Raw genomic sequence first — 24294 nt, forward strand, 5'->3', positions numbered from 1 at the left:
CACTTACAATGCGGCATTGCAGCTCTTCCCATGGAAGAGGTGGTCCCTTCTGCACCTTAAAGCTGGGCTGTTCTTTGGTCTTGCTGGAGCCAACAGAGTGTAACAGAAGTATCGCTGGGCCAGTCCTGAATCGAAGCCTCAAAAACTTTGCTTGTTTCCACTTGTCCTCTTTGGTTATTGCTACCAGGTGAGCAATTTCAGTCTAGTCACTGGATTATTAGAGACATGTGGCCCATGTCACCCATCACCCAGTTGACATCCGGCCAATCATCAGACAGGAGTGAGACCATACAAACTACCTGAGAAGTGACTGCAGACACAGATGGAGTCCTGCCAAGATCAGCCGAGCCAAGCGAACGCGCATATTCACACCATCAGCCCACAGATTGGCAAGCAACAGTAGATGGCTGTTTTAAGAAAATTGGTTGTGGGCCCCGGCTGGTTGGCTCAGCGGTAGAGTGTCGGCCTGGCATGTGAAAGTCCTGGTTTCAATTCCCAATCAGGGCACACAGGAGAAGTGCCCATCTGCTTCTCCACCCTTCCCCCTCTCCTTCCTCTCTATCTCTCTCTTTTCTTCCTGCAGCCAAGACTCTACTGGAGCAAAGTTAGCCCAGGTACTGAGGATGGCTCCATGGCCTCTGCCTCATGTGCTAGAATGGCTCAGGCCACAGTGGAGCAAAGCCCTAGATGGGCAGAGCATCGCCCCCTGGTGGGCATGCTGGGTGGATCCTGATTGAGTGCATGCAGGAGTCTGTCTGACTGCCTCCTTCCTTCTAACTTCAGAAAAATACAACAACAAAAAAGAAGAAGAAGAAGAAACTGAGTTGTGGGATAGCTAGCCAATGCATACCCTAATAATGCCTATAGTTAAGTAAGCTTAGGAAATGTTAGCCTAGAACATATCTACAACTTGATTAGAATAAAGAGGTAAATATGAATGCCAACCTCTATAAATCCCTTGGTATTTGGCTCTTCTGCCCCATTCATGGAACAGAAATGAAAATATAATCAGTAAAAGCTTATATTGACTTTTAATAGCTTAAAAATTCACTGAAAACTATAAAAATAAACATAATCCAGGATCATCACAAACTTTCTAAAAAATGTATTTCAGTTTTCCCATCTCCAGACGCAAAAGATATAATTAATATCTAAAACAAGTAACATATCTTAATTGTGTTAATTCTAGAATAACCAACAATGGTATCCGAATGATTTTCAAGTGCATAATTTGGGAGCCTGGAAATAGATACTGAATTCTTTGTTTTCTAGCAATGGACACCTTCTGCACTGCTTCTCATCCCTTGCTTAATAACAATACTGTATTTTAATATTAATGATTAATACCTATTGCTGATATATGCTAAGATTAATGGCTTGATGACTGGTCAGGAAATCCTGTGTATGGCCACAGGCAAGTTGCCATAGCCAGTTATTAATCACCAAAAAGTGAACTATACTGAGTCACAGCAGCAAATGAAAGAGAATAAAAGCTTAGTTATACTGATCATATTTAATTTGCCGTTGGGCAGCTAGAATGCATAATGCAAGGCATTATAGGGAAGTTATGTCTAGTAAAAATACCAGGAGTCAAGTTGCCTGAGTGATCTCAAATTTCCTTCTTCTTCGAAGGCTGAGGAATGAGCTACAACACGATCCCAGTGATCTGACAACAAGGAAAATGAACTCGTTTCTGAATTAACACATTGATTATAGATTTCACAGCTGCTTTCATCTCCTTTTGCCAGCTAATTAGTTTTCCTATTGGGGGGGGGAGAAAAAGAGCAGCCTGGCATGGCCTTGCCTATTATAATATTTTGCTTAGACCCTTGACATTTTAAAACAATAAAAAGAAAAATAGCACCATGAAGGTGATCCAGAAAGTAACCTTTCTTTGAACATATTTGCCTGACAGTTAAAAATCACACCAAGTTTTGTTTAGCATAAAACAACTTTAGAAGAGAAAGAGTGTTTATTGTTTGAGAACCCTTCTTTATGAGCTATGTTATGAGATAACATAACCATATCTCAAGTGGAAGAAGACTGAGGGAATAAAAACAAACAAACAAGCCAACACCCTGGCTATGTAGCATTGGGGCTTCCTGGGCCTCGACTGTATGGCCGTGACAGTTTCCCTCGATCCCGTCTAAGAAGTAGACAGGGCATGTTCCTTTACAGCCAGCCTGTCGATGGAGAAATTGCAGTTCAGGGACGTCACCTTGCTAAGTACACAGAGTGTACATGCTAGAATCAATAATCAAGTACATTTAAAGCAAGCAGGAAACATACACATCTATCTCCTCTCCTGCCTGTGCCTGCGCTAATTTATTGCAGGGGAATAATAAGATTAATTGTAAAAGGTAGACACTCACAACAAAGAAGATAAAGGGAGGACCATCAATAGATTTAAGATTTCAATAAATTTCTTGAAAAATGGAAAGCAGATGCAGGTACTGTGGATGGTCCAAGGGAAACACCAGTGGTCAAGAACAAGTAGAGATGGCCCTGGCCGGTTGGCTCAGTGGTAGAGCGTTGGCCTGGCGTGCAGAAGTCCCGGGTTCGATTCCCGGCCAGGGCACACAGGAGAAACGCTCATCTGCTTCTCTACCCCTCCCCCTCTCCTTCCTCTCTGTCTCTCTCTTCCCCTCCCCCAGCCGAGGCTCCACTAGAGCAAAGATGGCCCGGGCGCTGGGGATGGCTCTGTGGCCTCTGCCCCAGGCACTAGAATGGCTCTGGTAGCGGCAGAGCGACGCCCCGGGAAGGGCAGAGCATCACCCCTGGTGGGCAGAGCGTCGCCCCCTGGTGGGCTGCCGGGTGGATCCCGGTCGGGCGCATGCGGGAGTCTGTCTGACTGTCTCTCCCCGTTTCCGGCTTCAGAAAAATACAGAAAAAAAAAAAAAAAAGAACAAGTAGAGATGGTGAGAAGGAAGGTGATCTGCCCTGATTTGAAGAACCACAGGCAGCCTTGGATTTGGGGGTTCTAGGTACAACAGAGGTTCCGGGTAAACCATGAGCCTAAATATGGGACAAGAGGCAGTTGAAGTCTACAGAATCCAGGTCAAGTCAGTCTTTACCCCCTGGAGCAGATGCCTCAGTAAACAGGCATTTACCCTTCCAATAAGGAGAGGTCTTTTCTTAAAAATTAAATGGAAGATTCCAGAGAACTAAGGCCCTCGTTGTGGGAGATGGTGCCCCAAAGAAATGGTTTGTACAATTAATATTAGGGTTTCTAAAGCAAAAGAGATGAACACCATGCTTGTACCCTAAATTAGATAATAAACAAGCATCCTTCTTCTTTGTAGACCTGCTTTCCTTAGAAGCACTTCTGGTATATGTGACTTTTTAACAACACACATTTATTTATTTTTATTTTTAAAAGTTGTTTCTATATATTTGGAAATTAAAAACTGAAGTAACTTTCTTATTCAGTTCTCTATCATTCTGGCTTAAAAAAACCACATACCTTAATATAACTTTTTAAAAATGTGAATTAGTTACTAGATTGATCTTCAAAGCATTGAATATTATAACAAACAAGTGAAAAAAAGACAATATAGAAATTATTAAACAAATCACTCAATGAAATGTATGAGGCTAGCCAAAATTTTAGAATACAATTTATTTTCATAAAAATATTTTTAACAAATATTACTGAGTAAAAATTAAATTACAAATTTAATATAAGGCATTATTACAGTTTTTATTTAGAAGTTATACTTAAATATGTACATATATATGTTGATAAAAGTCTAAAAAGATATTTAACAAAATGGTAACAGTGGTTGGCATTGGATGGTGAGTTTGTACATAGTTTATATTTTCTTTCTTTTTATATTTTCTGAATTTTCTTTATAAACATTATATTTAAGTAATTTTATAGTTTTTGTCTTACTTTTCCACTTAACAGTATAATTTAAAGTTTTTTCATGGTAAATGCTTTTAGTACAAATGCTTTGTGTGATGCACTTAAATTCTTTTTTTGAAAGCTGTGTACTTACTATATTACTATATCATAATTTATTTAAACATGTCCCTATTATTGGATATTTTTGGAATTATAAATAATGCTAATGGAAAAATCCTTACTCAAAAATCTGTATCTTATTTCTGAGTTTTCTGAGAATGTTTTTCTAGAAGGGGAATTGCTAGACTTAGGAATATGAATTTTATCAAGGTTCATGGTATACATCTCCATATTTTATATTTGTAAATCTTTCTCCATCTCTAGTTTTTTCAAAATTTAATTTCTTAAATTTACTATTTAATACTTTTGTCATAGTTGTAAGATACAATTTTAAATTTAATTTTATCTTTAGATATTTAGTCAATATTCCTAACAACTATTGTTCAAAATCATTCCTTTATATTAGGTGCAATATTGATACAATATCTATGCAATATCTATGCACACTTAACTGGTTACACAACTACTTGCTTTTTTCTGATGATTTATTTATATCACCTTTTGTTGCTAAGAATGACACTATTTTGATTATCAAAGTTTTAAAGTGAGTAAATACTTACTATCATAAGTTCCTTCTTAACTCTTTTAAAAAACTTTCTAAATAATTCTTACCATATGAATTTTCTACTGTTGTGCCGTAGATTCAATTACCACAAACTGAGTGGCTTAAAACAACACAAGTTTCTTATGTCGCAGAATTTGTGGGTGAGAATTTCCCAGGGTTGATATAGGGTTTCCGATCTGAGGCTTGGAACCCTCTGCCAAGCTCAGGGGCTGTTAGAGAATTCAGTTCCTTGTGGTTGTAAGAGTCCATTTCCAATAGTGAAGACAGCACTAAGTTTCCATGATGTGATCTGGCAACAGAGAAAAGCAAAAATCACCACTGACTACTTTCAGTCAACAACTTGTAAAAAAGCAAGAATCTGGGTGACTGTGAAGTGTCGTCCAGACATTTTTGTGTTTTCAAACATTTGAACATTTTCAAATACTTTCAAACATCTTTGCAAACTAATGAATATAATGAGCTTGGTGGGGTCCTTATAGTGCTGGACAAAGTTAAAAAAGAAAAGGGTGAGTTCAAGGATTCACATTCCCAGCTCAAGTGGGATGAATAAATGTCCTGAAAGCTTCGGTATGTGCCCTGAAGGAGCCCCTGATCTGCACTAGCAGGGCTGAGGTCACTGAGAATCAGTGTTTGAGTGGATTTATTACTTAAGATCTACTCAGCCATATTGGGAGGATCCAGAAGACATACCTTTCAGCACTACTATGAAAAATAAATTCATGAGGGGAACTCTGGCACCCTTGAAGAGCAGAGTGATCCCCCTTCTCTAGGTAGCCCTTCCAGTGGAAGCTGTAGCCACTTCATTGGGAGTACAGTAGTTTCCACCCCACGCCACCTTATCTGCGGCTTTGCTTTCCATGGTTCTGGTTCCCTCCATTCAACCTCAGCCTAAACATCTTGTATATAGACTCTGCTGGATATAAAGTCTCTTTCAGTAATGCCTCTTCCCAATGCTGCACCCAGGTTGATACCCACTGGCCCTGGTCAAGAAATGGAAAGAAGACAGAGAGCAAGGAAATTCTGACCTCTCTCTTTTTTATTTGCTAAGGTTGCACCATGTTGCCAGTCATTGTTCTGGGCCATTTCATTTATATTCTCTTCCGAGAATAGGTGTGATGTCTTTTGCTTCATTTATTTTTCACAAGGGTTCATTGAGCCCAGTCATTAGCTTTTATAACAGAGTCCTGTGCCTTCATTCTTCATCATCTCTTGCGCATTCAATGTTTTTGTGTGTGCATGACCTTTGAAAATGTGCACTCACTGGAGAGCTCCCTGGGGGACTTGGGTCGTTTTAGGGACTTCCTTTGCTGCCTCATGCATTTTTTTAAATGCCCTTCCCTCTTGAGTCATACTCCTGTTTAGTATCCTTTCTTTCAATCTTGGACACATGTCTTGCTACATCTAGAATGTCTTATAAACAATGAAATGGTCATGAAGGCAGGAATTGACCAGATATTTTGATTTAGGCCAACAAAGCTTCCAGCTGATGACGTAGTGCTAAAGCCTCTCATCACTATAAAATCTCACTTTTAAGCTGACCTGGTTTTATATATCTTCATTAGGAAGCATCAGCTAGATCAGTGGTAGTCAACCTGGTCCCTACCGCCCACTAGTGGGTGTTTCAGCTTTCATGGTGGGCGGTAGCGGAGCAACCAAAGTATAAATAAAAAGATAGATTTAACTATAGTAAGTTGTTTTATAAAGATTTATTCTGCCAAACTTAGCGAAAATATGACATAAAGTACTTGGTAAGTAATTGTTATTATATGCTTTAACTTGCTGTAACTCTGCTTTATAAATCTTATAAAGTAAAGTTACTTCCCTACTTTATAAATCGCCATTACTGTGGAACCGGTGGGCTGTTAGAAAATTTTACTACTCACAGAGATACAAAAGTGGGCAGTAGGTATAAAAAGGTTGACTACCCCTGAGCTAGACTGACTAGTCTGTAAATGATGGTGTCCTGGCATAGACCATGGTCATGTGTTTTGACACTGAGCCCCTTACAACATTCCCAGGTAGACATCGTAGACATCATCTCTCTTGTTGCCTAGTCAGAACTGCAACTCTGTTGTTTCCTTTAACCTCTGTGCTCCTTGACCTGGAGCAACAGAAACCCCAGAGGTTCTCTTTTAGGCCCTCAGGGGGGAAATACTGGTCTTCCCAGGTACACTAGACCTTAGTCTATACTCACGCCTGGGCCCCATCTGCTCCTTAAATCTTATCACCTTCAGATAATCCAGGTAATAAGCAGTCAGCACTGTCCATGTTACTGAGGACCACAACCCTCCACCCAGAATACTTACTAAACTCTTACAGTAACCCCTCACCACACTTCACTCTACTCAGTAACTTCCAGTTTTAGGAACAGGTTGCTTGGAGATTTTGAGGTCAGTTGGTTGGACAGGGTGATGGTGGGGGTGGAAGAAATAACCTCCTTCCATTACATGAGGCCAGTGGTTCCTGACTCTCCATCTCTCTGTCTTCCTCTCCACTTTCTTTTCTAGAACCTCTTACCTACCTAACCATTAAAAGTAATAGGGCCATACCTGTAAGTATTTAGTTAGACCCAGAAAAGAGACCTACCATTGATTTTTTTATGACAACTTTTAGAATTCAGGGATATAAAACAACTTATTTGTCCTCAGCTTTGAACCTAACACAGCTGTTTAAAAATGATATATAAAAGGACTCAGTCAATAACAGGTTACAAAGGAAATATATACGCCATTGATTTCAGATAGCTTTAAGTGCTATGAAGAAAATGAAATAGGATATGACAGACAGCAACAGGGAATCACTTTAGACAGGAAGGTCAAGGACAGACTCTATGAGTAGGTGGTACCCAGCACCCCACAGAAGGATGGCTGTCACTGAGCCCTTTGGTCATCTGGGAGAAGAGCATTTCAGGCAAAGGGACACAGTGTGCAAAGACGCCGGGCGGGATTAAGCTTGATGAGTTTGAGAAAGAAAGAGAAAGCCAACGTTTCTTACAATATGCATTTTTCCTGGGATGGGCAAGACTACACCTCCATCCTCAGGGTCCCATCCGAATGACACCTTCATTTCTCAGTAAGAGTACATTGCCACACCTCTGCTCACCATAAAGAGAGGAGACAGGTGGGTGATGCTTGGTAAAGCCATTCTTAGAAGGAATGACCTAGAAACAAGTTTGACAAAACACATAAACACTAAATATCACAATGGAAAAATCATTCTTGTCTACTTTTATGTGATGTTATGTAATATGGGAAACCACACCTGTGGTCATTACCCTTTATTGATGTTTGGGTATCCTTTAAAATGAAGGAACTAATTGGCATCTTTAGAAAGGGACCGAGTACCCAAGAGGCAGCAGTCTAGAACTCTGAGTAATAAAATCAAGAAGGCTTTAAACAATTGAATGAACCAGACAAACAAAAGTGTTTCACGGTATGCATGTCATCAGCAACAGAGCAAAATAAACTTGTTAACACTTCACTACACCTTCTAGGAAGGGACATGACAAAAATGTTTCTAGGAGTGAGAGGTGGTAAAACAGAAATTAATTTCATGATTTGTATTCTTAGCTGGGATTATAAAATGTCATTGATATTTTCTTAAGGACATTTTCATTTTAAAAAAGATTTTTAAAAGACAACCCAAATTTAACTCCCAGTGGAGAGGTACAGCCAAGATTCCCAGTCAGTCCACGGTGGTGAGGGGGAAGGCACAGGCTGAGTTCTCCTCTTATACTCTTCCCTCATTCTTGGACACCCAGTGACCAGAACAAAACAAAGTTCTCCTTTTTCTTCCTCCAGTCAAAAAACAAGTCTCCATGCATACTAACTCAAGTGGTCAAGTGGTATTCAAGCATAGTGCAAGTATACATTTACTTCATTCTCTGTATTTCTGCTCTACAGAGCCAAGTCTTTCAAAACACTAATGATGATCAGGTTATGGTACTGCTTACTCAAGTCTCAGATGATCCCCAAGATGGTTCTCTTCCCCACGCCCAGTATTCACCCTTTGCATAATTCCCGGGACTATAACTAGAATGAATTTTACCCTTGCAGTTAGGTTATGTTATATGTCATAGATGACCTTACATTAGGGAGATTATCTGGGTAGGCTTGACCTAGTGATATGGGCCATTTGAAAGCAGGAATTTCTCCTGCTCATCACAAAAGAGGAAATCAGAGATTGGGAAATGGAGAAGGATCCCATGTACTCTGCTGACTGGAAGATGGAGGAGGCCATCTAACCAACAATGTGACTGGCATATAGGAACTGAGGGAAGCCTTTAGAGCAGTGGTCCCCAACCTTTTTTGGGCCACGGACCGGTTTAATGTCAGAAAATATTTTCACGGACCGGCCTTTAGGGTGGGACGGATAAATGTATCACGTGACCGAGACAAGCGTCAAGAGTGAGTCTTAGACAGATGTAACAGAGGGAATCTGGTCATTTTTAAAAAATAAAACATCGTTCAGACTTAAATATAAATAAAACAGAAATAATGTAAGTTATTTATTCTTTCTCTGCAGACCGGTACCAAATGGCCCATGGACCGGGACCAGTACTGGTCTGCGGCCCGGGGGTTGGGGACCGCTGCTTTAGATGATAGCCTGTTGACTTTCAGAATAGGAGTGTAGTCCTACAACCACAAGGACTAAATTCTGCCAATTATTTAGAGGGGCTTGGAAGTAGATTCTTCCCCAGAGCTTTTAGAAAAGAACTTAGCCTGACTGACATATTGATTTCAGCCTGTGGGATTCTGGACAGAAAATCCAGCATGTGCCTTCTGATTTATGGCACTAAGAGCTAATGAATGGGTGTTGTTTTAAACCATCAAGTTTATGGTAACTTGTATGCATCAATAGAAAACTAACACAGAGGAAATAGCTCTTTGGTTAACTGAAGTCATGGTGTTTTTGTCTGTCTGTTTTATGATACCCTCAGCCTCAGAGTCTCACTCCTGCTCCAGGAAGATGGAACACCTCAGTGTTCTCCCAAGCCCTGAGAAACACACAGGTGTATAACCCCAAGATGGATTCTGGGTCTCAAACCAAGAATTATTAGAAATACACTATTCAAATATTTGTATTTGTTTTCCAAATCTTTCTCCTTCTATTCTCTGATATGCAGGTAGGCCTCTTTCTCATTATCTCCCTTACTTATTAGATATTTTCTTAGACACAGTGTAGGAGACGAGCTGTGGGCTGGCAGGGTAGTTATAACCTACGGCTGAGTTTAAGACTGGGCCTTTCCCACTCTTTTAATACTAAGGTCTCTTAACACTAAAATCTTTTAATACTAAGATATTTTCAACACTAAGCTTTTCCCCTCACCCTTGACTGTTGCATGATTTAGGGCAGGGGTCGGGAACCTACTGCTTGTGAGCCAGATGTGGCTCTTTTGATGGCTGCATCTGGCTCACTGACAAATCTTTAATAAAAAAAAATAATAACGTTAAAAATATAAAGCATTCTCATGTATTACAATCCATTCATTTCCTACCGCTCTTGTTCATGGTTGCAGGTGGCTGGAGCCAATCACAGCTGTGCTCCGGGACAACACCAATTTTTTTTTCATATATTCTGGTGTCCTTGGTGCATATATATTAAGAAGTGTTATGTCTTCTTTATACAATGTGCCCTTTAACATTATGAAATGACCATCTTTGTCTCTGGTTACCTTTTTGTTTTGAAGTCAGCATTGTCAGATGTGAGTATAGCTACACCTGCTTTTCTTTGAGTATTATTTGCTTGGAGAATTGTTTTCCAACCTTTCACTTTGAGTCTACTTTTGTCCTTGCAGCTTAGATGCGTCTCTTGAAGGCAGCCTACAGTTGGGTTTTGCTTTTTTTTTATTATTAATTTTAATGGGGTGACATTGATAAATCAGGGTACATATGTTCAGAGAGAACATCTCCAGGTTATTTTGACATTTGATTATGCTGCATACCCCTCACCCAAAGCCAAATTGTCTTCCCTCACCTTCTAACTGGTTTTCTTTGTGCCCCTCCCCTCCCCCAACCCCTTCTCTCACCTCCCCCTCACCCTGTAACCACCACACTCTTGACCATGTCTCTGAGTCTCATTTTTATGTCCCACCTATGTATGGAATCATATAGTTCTTAGTTTTCTCTGATTTACTAATTTTGCTCAGTATAATGTTATCAAGGTCCATCCATGTTGTTGTAAATGATCCGATGTCATCATTTCTTATGGCTGAGTGGTATTCCATAGTATTATACAATATATATGTACCAAAGCTTTTTAATCCACTTGTCCACTGATGGACACTTGGGCTGTTTCCAGATCTTCGATACTGTGAACAATGCTGCCATAAACATGGGAGTGCATTTCTTCTTTTGAAACAGTGCTATGGTGTTCTTGGAGTATATTCCTAACAGTGAGATAACTGGATCAAAAGGCAGTTCAATTTTTAGTTTTTTGAGGAATCTCCATACTGTTTTCCATAGTGGCTGTACCAGTCTGCATTCCCACCAGCAGTGCAGGAGGGTTCTCTTTTCTCCACATTCTCGCCAGCACTTATTCTGTGTTGTTTTGTTGATGAGCACCATTCTGACTGGTGTGAGGTGATATCTCATTGTGGTTTTAATTTGCATTTCTCTAATGATTAGTGATGTTGAGCATTTTTTCATATGCCTATTGGCCATCTGTATGTCCTCTTTGGAGAAGTGTCTATTCATTTCTTTTCCCATTTTTTTGATTGGATTGTCTTCCTGGTATTAAGTTTTACAAGTTCTATATAAATTTTGGTTATTAACCCCTTATCAGACGTATTGTCAAATATGTTCTCCCATTGTGTAGTTTGTCTTTTAATTCTGTTCTCATTGTCTTTAGCTGTGCAAAATCTTTTTAGTTTGATATAGTCCCATTTGTTTATCCTGTCTTTTATTTCACTTGCCCATGGAGTTAAATCGGCAAATATATTGCTGCGAGAGATGTCGGAGAGCTTACTGCTTATGTTTTCTTCTAAGATGCTTATGGTTTTAAGGCTTACATTTAAGTCTTTTATCCATTTGGAGCTTATTTTTGTGAATGTTGTAAGCTGGTGGTCTAGTTTTATTTTTTTGCAGGTAGCTGTCCAATTTCCCCAACACCATTTGTTGAAGAGGCTGTCTTTATTCCATTGTATGCTTTTACCTCCTTTGTCAAATATCAGTTGTCCAAAAACGTGTGGGTTTATTTCTAGGTTCTCTGTTCTCTTCCATTGACCTATATGCCTGTTCTTATGCCAGTACCAGGCTGTTTTGAGTACAATGGGCTTGTAGTATAACTTAATATCCAGAAGTGTGAGACTTCCCACTTTACTCTTCCTTTTCAAGATTGCTGAGGCTATTCGTGTTCTCTTTTGGTTCCATATTAATTTTTGGAATATGTATTCTATATCTTTGAAGTAAGTCATTGGTATTTTAATCGGTATTGCATTGAATTTATAAATTTCTCTGGGTAATATAGACATTTTAATGATGTTTATTCTTCCTAACCATGAGCACAGTATATGCCTCCACTTGTTCATATCTTCCCTGATTTCCTTTATAAATGTTTTATAATTTTCTGAGTACAAGTCTTTAATCTCCCTGGTTAAATTTATTCCTAGGTACTTTATTTTTTTTTGGTTGCCATGGTGAAGGGGATTGCTTCCTTAATTTCTCTTTCTGACAGTTCATTGTTAGTGTATAAAAATGCCTCTAATTTCTGAGTATTAATTTTATATCCTGCCACCTTGCTGAATTCATTTATCAGGTCCAGTAGTTTTTGACTAAGACTTTAAGGTTTTCTATATACAATATCATATCATCTGCAAATAATTAGTTTTACTTCTTCTTTTCCAATTTGGATGCCTTTAATTCCTTTTCCTTGTCTGATTGCTGTGGCTAGGACTTCACCAAATTTCTATTGGATAATGCGTAATGTAAACGGGTCATTGTGAGGTCAGGAAGTAAACTTCCCTCCTTTTAATCAAGTAGTCAGCTAGCTAATTGCAGAAACCCTTTTGATGAAGAAGATGGCTAAAAGAAAAAAAAGGTGAGGAGTATTCTACTTTTCAGCAGGAATGGATAGAGGAATTCACTTTTGTGGAGAGAGCAGGTTCTGCAGTGTGTCTAATATACAATGATAAAATTGTATCAATGAAATGGTTAAATATAAAGCAGCACTTCGACACACACCATACTACATTTGCATTGAAATATCCAGCAGGGGACAACAGGAAGAAAGCATGTCAAGAGCTACTGTGCAGAGTACAAGCTAGTCAGCAGCAACTCCATGTTTAGACCCAACAAGGTGACTGGAATTCGGCTACCTTTGCTGGTGCTTTAGCAATTGTGAGAAATGGAAAGCCATTCACAGATGAGGAGTATGCCAAAACATTCATGCTTGATGTTGCCAATGAAATTTTTGATGACTTTTCAAATAAAGACAAGATAATAAAATGAATAAAAGACATGCCTCTGTCAGCAAGAACTGTTCACGATCGTACCATCATGATGGCAAATCAAATTGAGGCAACACTAGTGAAGGACATAAATGCAGCACCATTACTTTCTTTTGCTTTGGATGGGTCAACAGATGTAAGCCATTTATCCCAGTTTAGCGTGATTGCAAGGTATGCTGTCGGTGAGACACTATGTGAGGAAAGTCTTGCTGTTTTACCTATGAAAGAGACAACAAGAGGGAAGGATTTATTCAAGTCTTTCACTGAGTTCGCTAAAGAAAAAAATCTACTGATGGATAAACTTATTTCGGTGTGTACTGATGGTGCTCCATGCATGGTGGGGAAAAACAGAGGATTTGTAGCACTTCTTTATGAACATGAAAAAAAAACCCATTCTAAGTTTTCACTGCATCCTATATCAGGAGGCGCTTTGTGCTCAGATGTGTGGTGAGCAGCTAGATGAGGTGGTGTCATTGGTCATTCGGGTGGTCAACTTTATTGTTGCCTGAGCTTTAAATGATCGCCAGTTCAAAACACTGCTGGATGAAGCTGGGAATAATTATCCTGGTCTGCTTCTGCACAGCAATGTGCGTTGGGTGTCAAGAGGGAAGGTGCTCAGCCGTTTCACGGCTTGTCAGAGCGAAATCCGGACTTTTCTTGAAATGAAAAATGTCAAGCATCCTGAGTTAGCTAACACTGAGTGGCTCCTGAAGTTCTACTATCTCATGGACATGACTGAACATCTGAACCAGCTCAATGTGAAAATGCAAGGCGTTGAAAATACAGTCTTATCCCTTCAACAAGCAGTGTTTGCATTTGAAAACAAGCTGGAACTCTTCATCGCCGATATTGAAACAGGTCGTTTACTATACTTTGAAAAACTGGGAGAGTTTAAAGATGCATGCACAGCAAGTGACCCTGCTCAACATCTTCATCTCCAGCAGCTAGTGGGCTTCACCTCTAATCTCCTGCAGTCTTTCAAAGCACGCTTTGGAGAATTTCGTGAGTGTACTCATCTTTTTAAGTTTATCACCCATCCACACGAGTATGCAGTGGACAGTGCCAACCTGAGTTACATCCCCAGCATCTTCGTTAGAGATTTTGAGCTACAAGCTGCTGACCTGAAGGCCTCAGATATGTAGGTGAATAAGTTCAAGTCACTGAATGAAGATTTGGAAAGACTTGCATGACAGCAAGCAGAGTTGGCGAGCAAACACAAGTGGGGAGAAATGAAAAAACTTCAACCCACGGACCAACTAATTGTCAAAACTTGGAATGCGCTTCCCATCACATACCACACACTGCACCGTGTGAGTATTGCTGTACTGACAATGTTTGGCTCTACGTATGCATGTGAGCAGTCTTTCTCACATCTAAAGAATGTTAAGACCAACCTATGATAATGTTTAATGGATGGAAGTCTCAACGCCTGCATGAAGCTTAACCTCACCACGTATCAACCAGACTACAAAGCCATCAGCAAAACCATGCAGCACCAGAAGTTGCATTAATGGTAAGAAGTATTTTATTCATCATTGGTTAGCAACAGCATAACAATGTTATTAAAAAGAATTCAGAGACTTATTGTACTTTAAAAGTGTTGGTTTTACATAAAATGCACACATTTACTTGTATTTAGTGTTAAACATATTGTATGTCTCTCACGGAATTACATTTTAAAATACAGTGTGTTTGTAAAGTCATGGTGCACTTTTGACTGGTCACAGGAAAGCAGCAAAAGATGATAGAAATGTGAAATCTGCACCAAATAAAAGGAAAACTCTCCCAGTTTCATACCTATTCAGTGCAGTTCAATGTGGGCTCATGCACAGATTTTTTAGGGCTCCTTAGGTAGCTATCCTGTATAGCCTCTACATCAGGGGTCCCCAAACTTTTTACATAGGGGGTCAGTTCACTGTCCCTCAGACTGTTGGAGGACCAGACTATAAAAAAAAACTATGAACAAATCCCTATGCACACTGCATATATCTTATTTTAAAGTAAAAAAACAAAAAACAAAACGGGAACAAATAACAATATTTAAAATAAAGAACAAGTAAATTTAAATCAACAAACCGACCAGTATTTCAATGGGAACTATGCTCCTCTCACTGACCACCAATGAAAGAGGTGCCCCTTTTAGAAGTGCAGTGGGTGCCAGATAAATGGCCTCAAGGGATCACATGCGGCCCGCGGGCCATAGTATGGGGACTCTTGTTCTACAGATTCATCAATGACTGATGGCCTACCAGAACAAGGTTTCTCCACCAAACTGCCCGTTTCCTTCAACTGCTTATCCCACTGAGTAATGTTATTCCTATGTGGTGGCGCTTCGTTATAAACGTGCTGATATTCGCGTTGCACTTTGGTCACAGATTCTAATTTAGCGAGCTACAGAACACACTGAACTTTCCTCTGTACTGTCCACATCTCAACTGGCATGGCCGTGGGCTGCTCTGCTGTATACACAGTGTTACGTCATCATCTGTGCATGCACACATGCTGCTACATCATCCTACAGAAACTGGGAGGGTTTTCCTTTTATTTGGTGCAGATTTCACACTTCTATCATCTTTTGTTGCTTTCCTGTGACCGGTCAAAAGTGCACCATGACTTTACGGAGACACTGTATGTAGCGTTCATGACTCTCTCAGCCAAAAAGTTTCCCAACTCCTGATGTAGGGTGGTGCACTCTCATAAGGAATCCAATTTATGCCTCAGATGAGTGGCTTTGTATCAGAGACTTCCCTATTTGTATGTTGGCTTAAAGGCTTTAATTGTCTATACTATATAATAAAGCAAAGACCAAAGCTTGCTCTCTCTAATCTTCCCATCAGCATTGCAGAGGCCTCCCAATCCCATCCTTTTTTCTCGGTGAGTCTGTTTCCTTAATTCCACACTGTTCTCCCTCAGGACCTGGAATTACTAGCTATGCTGGTTTGTGGCACATAAGAATTTAGCCTTTTTTAAAATCTGGGCTCAATATAAATGGACAGAATGAACAGAAAATGGTATATGTGACAGACAAGGAAAAAAGAAAAAGAGAAAGAAGAGGAAAAAGAAGGAAAATGTATGGAAAGAAAGGAAGGAAGGCAGGAAGAGAGGAAGGGAGGAAGGAAGGAAGGAAGGAAGGAAGGAAGGAAGGAAGGAAGGAAGGAAGGAAGGAAAGAAGGAAGGAAGGAAAGGAGGGAGGGAGGGATAAAGGGAGGGAGGGAGGAAGGGAGGATGGAAGGTAGGAAGAAAAAAAGGAAGGAAGGGAGGGAGGGAGGGAGTGAGGAAGAAAGGAAAGGAGGGAGAGAAGAAGGGAGGAAGGGAGGATGAAAAGTAGGAAGGAAGGAAGGAAGAAAAGGGGGAAGGAAGGAAAAGAGAGGGAGTTTTCAATTATCCATTGCCACATAACACATCACTCTAAACTTTGTGGCTTAAAATCACAGCTAATTTATTATTTCATGTGGGTTGATTGGCTCAAGTGGATAGCTCTTCAGCTCCCTATAATATTGGCTGGGGATGAAGGCATCTAAAAAAAATAACTTATGTTGAATGAGGTGGTAAAGATGGAGACCTAATCTGATTCTTTTTAAGCACTCTCTCCTTTGCCATGTGAGGACAAGAGGGCAGCTGTCTATAAGCCAGAAAGAGAACGCTCAGCAGGAATGAAATCAGCCAGTACCCTGATCTTTGGCTACAAAACCCAAGAAGACAGCTGACCCGTGATATGAACTGCTGTCTGGGAGCTCAGCTGAGGCTGTCGTACCACATGTGACATCTTTATGTGCCTTGGGCTTCTCACAGCATGGCAGTTGGTTTCAAGAGGCAGGAAGAAGAAATGGTACATTTCTTTAGGTCTGGGCTCAGACATCCATGAACATCATTTCCTCTTCATTCTTCTCAGTCATACAAACAGCTCAGATTCAAGAAGAGAGGAAATAATCTGTACTTCTTAATATGAGGAGGATGTACATGCACGGATTGGGGGAGAATTATTGTGCAACGTCTTGGGAGACTCACAACCACAGGAAACAAAAGAGAAGTGCACACACCTGCACTGCAGAGATCAGAACAGGTCAGATCATGTAACCTCTCCCCTCAGGATATTACCACCATCTACGAAGTGGTATAAAGCCTGCTCCAGCTCTTGAACCTCTCCTGAGTCCGAGTTCTTGCACTCTGTTCCTGGATCACTGCCTTTGAGACCCTCTGGTTCCCTAGCTGCTTCTCAGACCCTCCAAACACTTTCTTATCTCAAGGACTTTATCTTTCCTCTCTTGTATGGAATGGAAAACACTCTCCAGTTACCCAAAAGGCCCCTTCCCTCACTTCTAGCTCTCAGATTGGAAGTCAGGGAAGCGTGCCCTGACCATCCTACGTCAGGCAGCAGCCTCCATTGTCTTGCTGCTGTGAACTACACCGTGTCCCCGCAACATGCCTGCACTTGGCAGAGGAAACAACTAATGTTAAATGAGGTTATAAGGATGGAGACCTTTCTGATTCTTTGTAAGCACTTTTTCCTTCTCCGCCGTGTGAGGACAAGACAGCGGCTGTCTACAAGCCAGGAACAGAGCTCACCAGGAATGGGATCAGCCCGTACCCTGATCTGTGACCCTCCAGCTTCCAGACGGGGAGAAGCTTCTGCTGTTTAAGTCACTTGGTATTTAGTATTTGGATGGCAACTGAAAATGACTACAACACCCAACAGCCTCTGCCCACCTACCCTGCCCGGTTTCTTCCCACAGCCCTTTATGCCCACCTGGACAAAGCTACGTTTACGTGTTATATGTACGTTGTCAGTCCCCCCACCCCCACCCCGGCCAGACTGCATGCTCCAAGGGGAGAAACTTTGTCAATAAATATTTGCTGCAAATTTGGAATGAATGGATAAATAAGGAATATTCTTGTGCATTAATAAAGGTAAAAACAGCGTTGTTTCTAAAATCCTAACACCTCTCCCCTTCCCCCAGCAAACACAGCAAATGTTTTCAAGAGGGAGTGCAGATGAAATACGGCAGGGATGACTCTTCATTTAAACCGCATGAACAGAGGGGAACGGGCACCAGGCAAGTGTGATGCTGGCGGGGGATTTTGGACAGCGCACAGCCCAGACTCTCGAAGGTGGACATACTTCCTGTTCTTCCCTGTTGTACACGTGCGTGTATCTGGGTGCCCTCCCCTCAGGAACCTGTCAGTGCAGCACAGGTTTGCGGGTCTGTCCACTGGGGAAAAGCGGTTCCGTTCATTCCAGACCCGTGATGTGTGTTTTGCACCTCTGGCGACACCGAAGGTACATCTCAGGGCACCTTCTGAGAGCTCTGGAGGCTGGTTTCCATAGCAGGCCTGCTGGCCGTGCCCACAGAGACATGGCATCATGAGCCCGTGCCAGAATATTGATGCCAGAACATTAACCCTTCAGGGGAGGTCATCCCTACCTCGTTGACCAAAACCAAAGGGCTACCTCTGCCACAGACGCTGGGAGAGAACTGGGAAGCAGCGGAGACACCTGCTCCTGGGGCTTCGTGAGCACGTCACTTGCCTGTGACATTTATTAAGTGCAGACTGTTCAGTCTCCCTGGCCAATGGCTAAATAAAGCTGCTGATGGTGCAGCCTGCTTTACCGACCGGGAAACGGATACGGCATAAATTGTGTAAGGTCGGGTCACAGAAGGAATTAAAGAAAAATCAAGATAAGGAGTTGAGGAATTCAAACTAACGGTCTAGTTTTTATTGCCAATTCCACAGTGAGAACATAAAAGCCAGCACCTAAGAGGTCACATTGAAGGGACACTTTTCCAGCTTCCGAACCAGAAGACCCAGCTCAGTGTCCCTGTGATCAAACCATTTCTCTGAAAATGCATCCTCAAAAGGAATCTGAGTGCTCTAGGCAGCAGGTCCGCAGAAACGACCTTGACAGGCACCTTGGATGACAAACGGCCATGAACTTGGTGGCTTAAAACACAGAAATTTACTCTCTCGCATTCCTGGAGGCCGGAAGTCTGAAATCAAGCCTTTGACCACCTTCTGCGGGTTCTGAGAGACAGAGTCCCCTCTTTTCTCTGTCAGCTTCTAGTGGCTCTGGCTGTCTTTGGTCTTCCTCCGCTTAGGGACAAATCACTCCAATGCCCGCCTCCGTCTCTCCAGGGGGCTCCCCTCTGTGTCTCTCTGTGTCTTCCCTTCTGTCTCTCACAGGGTTCTCGCCTCTGGGTTTGATGATATCACCTGGAGAGTCTTGTCTTAATTACATCTGCAAAGACCCTTGATCACATTCTAAGGTGCCAGGGGTTAGAACTCCAACATTTTGACAGAGTAGGGGAGAGACGCTATTCAACAGAAAACACTCTCTTAACCTAAGCTCTCAGTGGGCTCCCACTCTCCTAATCACAAATGCTTGCGTTACTTGGCTTTAAAGCACAGAGGAGATGCATGGCATTGAGCCCTTCTAACCTGTTATACCCCCTCCCTCTCTAAAGACCTGGGCTATTCTTTCTTCAAAAGCTTCTCCAGTTATAGCTTCTCAAATTCATCTAATATTTGTATAGATTCCAGCCGCTCCCTCCCCCACGCTCACTTATTTCTCAGACAACTTCATTTTTACAAATTCTTATCTAGTTACAGAGTATGTTGAAAAGCATATGGGCTGTAGATCCTGACCCTGTGACTTAAAACTCTGTCATGCCACCTTGAATGAAGTGCCCATCGACAAGACTGAGTCTCCCTATCTGCAAAACAGGGTTTGCTGGGTGAATGGAGGTCATTATATATAAAGCACTGGACTCACTGTCCTGTTAATATGCAGCCAGGGCTTGGTCAATGCCGTCCAGTGTTACTGTTCTTCTAGGGAACACAGTTTGTCTGAGTGTCATTCAGTGCCTTACTTTAGGTATGGCGCAGTAACAGGCATTGTGTGTGTGTGTGTGTGTGTGTGTGTGTGTGTGTGAGAGAGAGAGAGAGAGAGAGAGAGAGAGAGAGAGTGTGTGTGTGTGTGTGTGTAGGGAGGAGGTTCTAGACCAGAGAAGAAACATCATCACCTTTAGAAAATGCACAAATAGATTCCTTTCTGTTTTGAAATTATTAGAGGAGGAAGGCTCAGTAATGCCCTGGGATCAGGACGTGGCCTGGACTGGGCGGACCAGGCTCTTTCTGTGTCCAGGCAGACAGGCACTGGCCCCATTACTGATAGCAGGTGTTTATCCTAAGTTAAACCTCTGCCCAAAATAAATTACATTTCAATAGCAACCTTTTTATCTTCTGAAAAACTGCTTTTGTAGCAGCTTCCTGGCAATTTTTACCAACAAAATAAGCCCATCACCTTCTAATTTTCTTCGTGATTACTGATTTTCAGCCATTCAATCACCCTTTAGCAGGCTTCTCTTCTTTTAAGCGGTGCTGTTTTGATTTGCCCAGCAAATTCTGCAGGTCTGACATCCACGCGGCCAACGCCTTTTGAGCACCGGCACGATCAAATGGAAGTCCCTGCCTCGGACCCCTTTGGTTTCCCCGGTGCAATACAACTGTCGGCAAAAACACTGCCAGGCTCCCCGGGTGTCTTTCAAATCATTAGGAGATTTAATAATGATCACTTCAGTTGGATGCTAAACATATTTTCCTCTCTGCCAATTTCATGGGAATGACAAATCCACATATTGTTTGTAAGATGGAGCTTGTGGATTGTCACCATGAATCATAAGCATGATGTTGATAACTCAATTACTCAGGCCCCTAATCTTCCTAGATAGCAGAATGCCACTATTTTCTAGGATCACGTTAGCCACTATTACTTCAATCCTTTTTGTCCTTACAAAGCTCCTTTGTAATTTATTCTTTTTTACATTTTATTTTTCAGTTACAGTTGACATTTAATATTATTTTATATTAGTTTCAGGTATACAGCCCAGTGGTCAGACAATCACATACTTTACAAAGTGGTCCCCCTGGTATTCCCAGCCCCCACCTGGCACTGTACGCAGTTATTACAACATTATTGACTATATTCCCTATGCTGTACTTTACATCCCTGTGACAATTTTATAACTATCAATCTGCATTTCTTCATCTCTTCACCTTTTCCACCCAATCCCCCAAACAGTCATCAGTCCATTCTCTGTATCTATGAGTCTGTTTCAGTTTTGTTTGTTTAGTTCTTTAGTTTCCACATATAAAGGAAGTCATATGGTATTCGTCTTTCTCTGCCTGACTTATTTCACTTAGCATAATACCATCTAAGTCCACTCCTGCTGTCGCCAATGGTAAGACTTCATTCTTTCTGTGGCTGGGTAGTGTCCCATTGTGTAAACGTATCACCACTGTTTTCATCCAGTCATCTGTTGATGGGCAGTTGGGCTGCTTCCATATCTTGCCTATTATAAATAGTACTGCAGTAAACATAGGGATGCATATAACTTTTGAATTATTGCTTTGGGTTTCTTCAAATATGTACCCTGGAATGGAGTTATTGGATCATAAAGCAGTTCCATTTTTAATTTTTTGAGAAACCACCATGCTGTTTTCCATAATTAGGGACTGTTATTTAAATCTTGACTCTTTTTTTAAGGTCCAGACAAAGGTTACACACTAACATCCCATGTAACTAGTTCAGCTCCCAAATAAATTTTGTTTGGAAGATATAGTATAAAAAAACTTTTGTTTGGGGTTTTTTTTTCGGGGGGAGGGGTTGCCTTTAGGGGTCAAGTGCTTTCCCATTCAATATGGTCCCTAACAGTCTCTAGTGCATTTTTATTCATTTATTTACTGCCTAAAGGCGTGTGAATTGGTGAGCCCTGGAGAAATGTAACAATACAATTGGAAGATGTTCAGTAGTGTTGGCTGATGGTCCGCTTAGAGTTACTAAAAACTCGTGGTCTGCTAGGCACACCCATGCGGAGCTGGCTCGGTAATCCTGACTCATGGTTTTATATTTCACGCTTAGTCAGACAGTTAATTGACAGATTGTTCGATTCCAAGAACCACACGGTAAGTTTCATTGAGTTACAGCACTTGGGTATTTCTTAAGCTTTGCTATAAAAATACCAGAAACAATATGCTTTAAAATTTTCCCTCAGTAAAATACTTATTTTTTAATTTAACATTTTATATAGAATCTGGCCCAATAAAGCTCAGAGCACAGTTTAAAATGTACCCAGGAGCTTGAGTTTACATGGCAGAGCCAACACCAAACAGACCTCTCTGTCTTTCTCACATGGAAAACTCGATCTGCTCAAATCGGTAGGTGTTCCCTGGAATAAATGTTCCCTTGTCAAATATATTGGGCCAACCCTCTGATAAATATAGGTAAATAGTTTCTGCTGTAGGACACTTGTGTCGTGACAATACTCCAAGAGAAGCAATAGTACATGTCATTTCCCAAACTCATTTATCCAGGAAAACCTTTTTGTCCAGAACATCTGTTCGCCAGTATTCCAAGGCACAGCCTTTAAGAGTGGCCGATGCAGACCTGATGGGCAGAAGTTTTGAGAAATGCTTAATACTTCCATATCATCCTGGTGACTGAGCCACCCCTAAAAGCCATCAGACCCGTCTGTGACCTTCAGCGGGTCTCAGAACTGCTGTGAATCACTCTTTCTTCATCTAGAAAGTGAATGTGTTCAATTCTCTTCCTGTTTGAATCGTTTTTTATTTTCCCCAAAGCTTAATAAAATCTTATGTGGCAATTTTCATTAAATGACTAATGGGAAAGAAAGAAAAAAAAAAGACTACTACTTTATAAAACAGTTCTTGGTCTTCCCAGGCCTGCCCGATTTTGCACAGAAAACAGTTAGAATTCCAAGGCCAAGTGGTAATTATTTTCCCAGAGACTCATTCCATTTTCCTGAAGTGGCATTTCAAGCCTTTGAGTGTGAAGATCACTAAATCTGTCTGCCGTTGGCTGCTTCACCAATTCAAGATTTTTTAATGGAATTATCATTAAAACCCTAAGACAATCTCACTTGAGTAAAAAAAAAAAAAAAAATCACGAGAGCCTAATGAAGTTTATTATTTGGTTTCTTAATCTTGATAGAAATAGGTGTGGAGGAGGTGTTTCCAGGTTATCCATGTGTTGAGCCTTCTTTCTTTACAATGGTGAATGAGGAACCAGAGGCGATGGGCCCAGCTCCTCCCTTTCTGAGTCTTTACTTCCTGGTGTTTAACTCTCATGACTCATCCTCAGGATTGGCTTAAGTGTTCTGGCAACAACCCACTATTTTCAACAATAATTTTTTTTTTTTTTTTTTTTTTAATTTTGACAGGAGAGGAGACAAAGACAGACTCCTGCATGCGCCCAGACCGGGATCTATCCAGCAAACCCACTAGGGTGCAATGCTCTACCCATCTGGGGCTGTTGCTTTGTTGCAAGTGGAGCCATTTTTAATGTCTGAGGCCATGGAGCCATCCTCACTGTGCCCAGGCCAACTCACTCCAATTGAGCCATGGCTGCAGGAGGGGAGGAGAGAGAGAGAGAGAGAGAGAGAGAGCAGTGAGAGGGGGTGGGGTGGAGAAGCAGGTGGGCACTTCTCCTGTGTGCCTGATGTCCATATACCAGGCCGATGCTCTACTGCTGAGCAAACCAGCCAGGGCCAATAATTTGTCTTTTGATACTTCAGGAATAAGTAAAAGCAGTTAATACAAATAAAAAATACAGGCCACCAACCTCTTCGATTTATGACTCTTCTTTAGAAACCTAAAAAATGGAAAAATTAATTTATGCTTGTTTCTCAACCTAAGAAAAAAATAAGTTTTCTGTACTTGCTTCAGCAGCACATATACTAAAATTGGAACGATACATGGAAGATTAGCATGGTCCCTGCGCAAGGATGACACGCAAATTTGTGAAGCTTTCTTATTTTACAAAAAAAAAAAAGGAAAGAATTTCTGGTTATGGATGAGAGCAGAGTTTTGTCTGAAAATAATACTCCAATTAGGTAAAAAGCTTATACGATAGCACATTCAAAAGTAAAATAAATTCTTTTTAAACAAGTCATTCTTAGCACTATTGGTTCTTATCGAAGACGCAGCCATATGCTTTGGCTTCTCTTTCAGATGATAATTTGTACTTGAAGAATGGAAAGTCTTTTGTCATAAATCTGCGTGACTTTGGGAAAACTACTACCTGTCTTACATGAGAAATTGCTTATATCATTAGTGGGCAATTTATACATAATGGCTCTAACAAAGGTTGGTGGAAATGAAAAAAAAGAAAGCATTTTTGGGTCGTCGTTTTAACCCATGTCTATTGGTTGCAAGAGATGGAAATCTAAATCAAATTTGCAGTTCAGCAAAATCATCAGTCTGTGGCTGCAAAGTCTGGGGGCGCAGGTATGGTGAGATCTGAGC

At 41.1% G+C, this 24294-nt stretch overlaps 1 non-coding gene across 1 annotated transcript; it reads left to right on the top strand.

Annotated features, from left to right (window-relative positions):
• The first annotated feature begins 23702 nt into the window (after nt 1–23702).
• On the top strand, nt 23703–23809 carry LOC136307096 (U6 spliceosomal RNA). The gene has a single exon (XR_010725788.1). It is a non-coding gene; the product is annotated as a U6 spliceosomal RNA (small nuclear RNA).
• Nucleotides 23810–24294: the final 485 nt, after the last annotated feature.

The sequence above is a fragment of the Saccopteryx bilineata genome, chromosome 5 (assembly GCF_036850765.1).
Source record: "Saccopteryx bilineata isolate mSacBil1 chromosome 5, mSacBil1_pri_phased_curated, whole genome shotgun sequence".
Classification (NCBI taxonomy): domain Eukaryota; kingdom Metazoa; phylum Chordata; class Mammalia; order Chiroptera; family Emballonuridae; genus Saccopteryx; species Saccopteryx bilineata.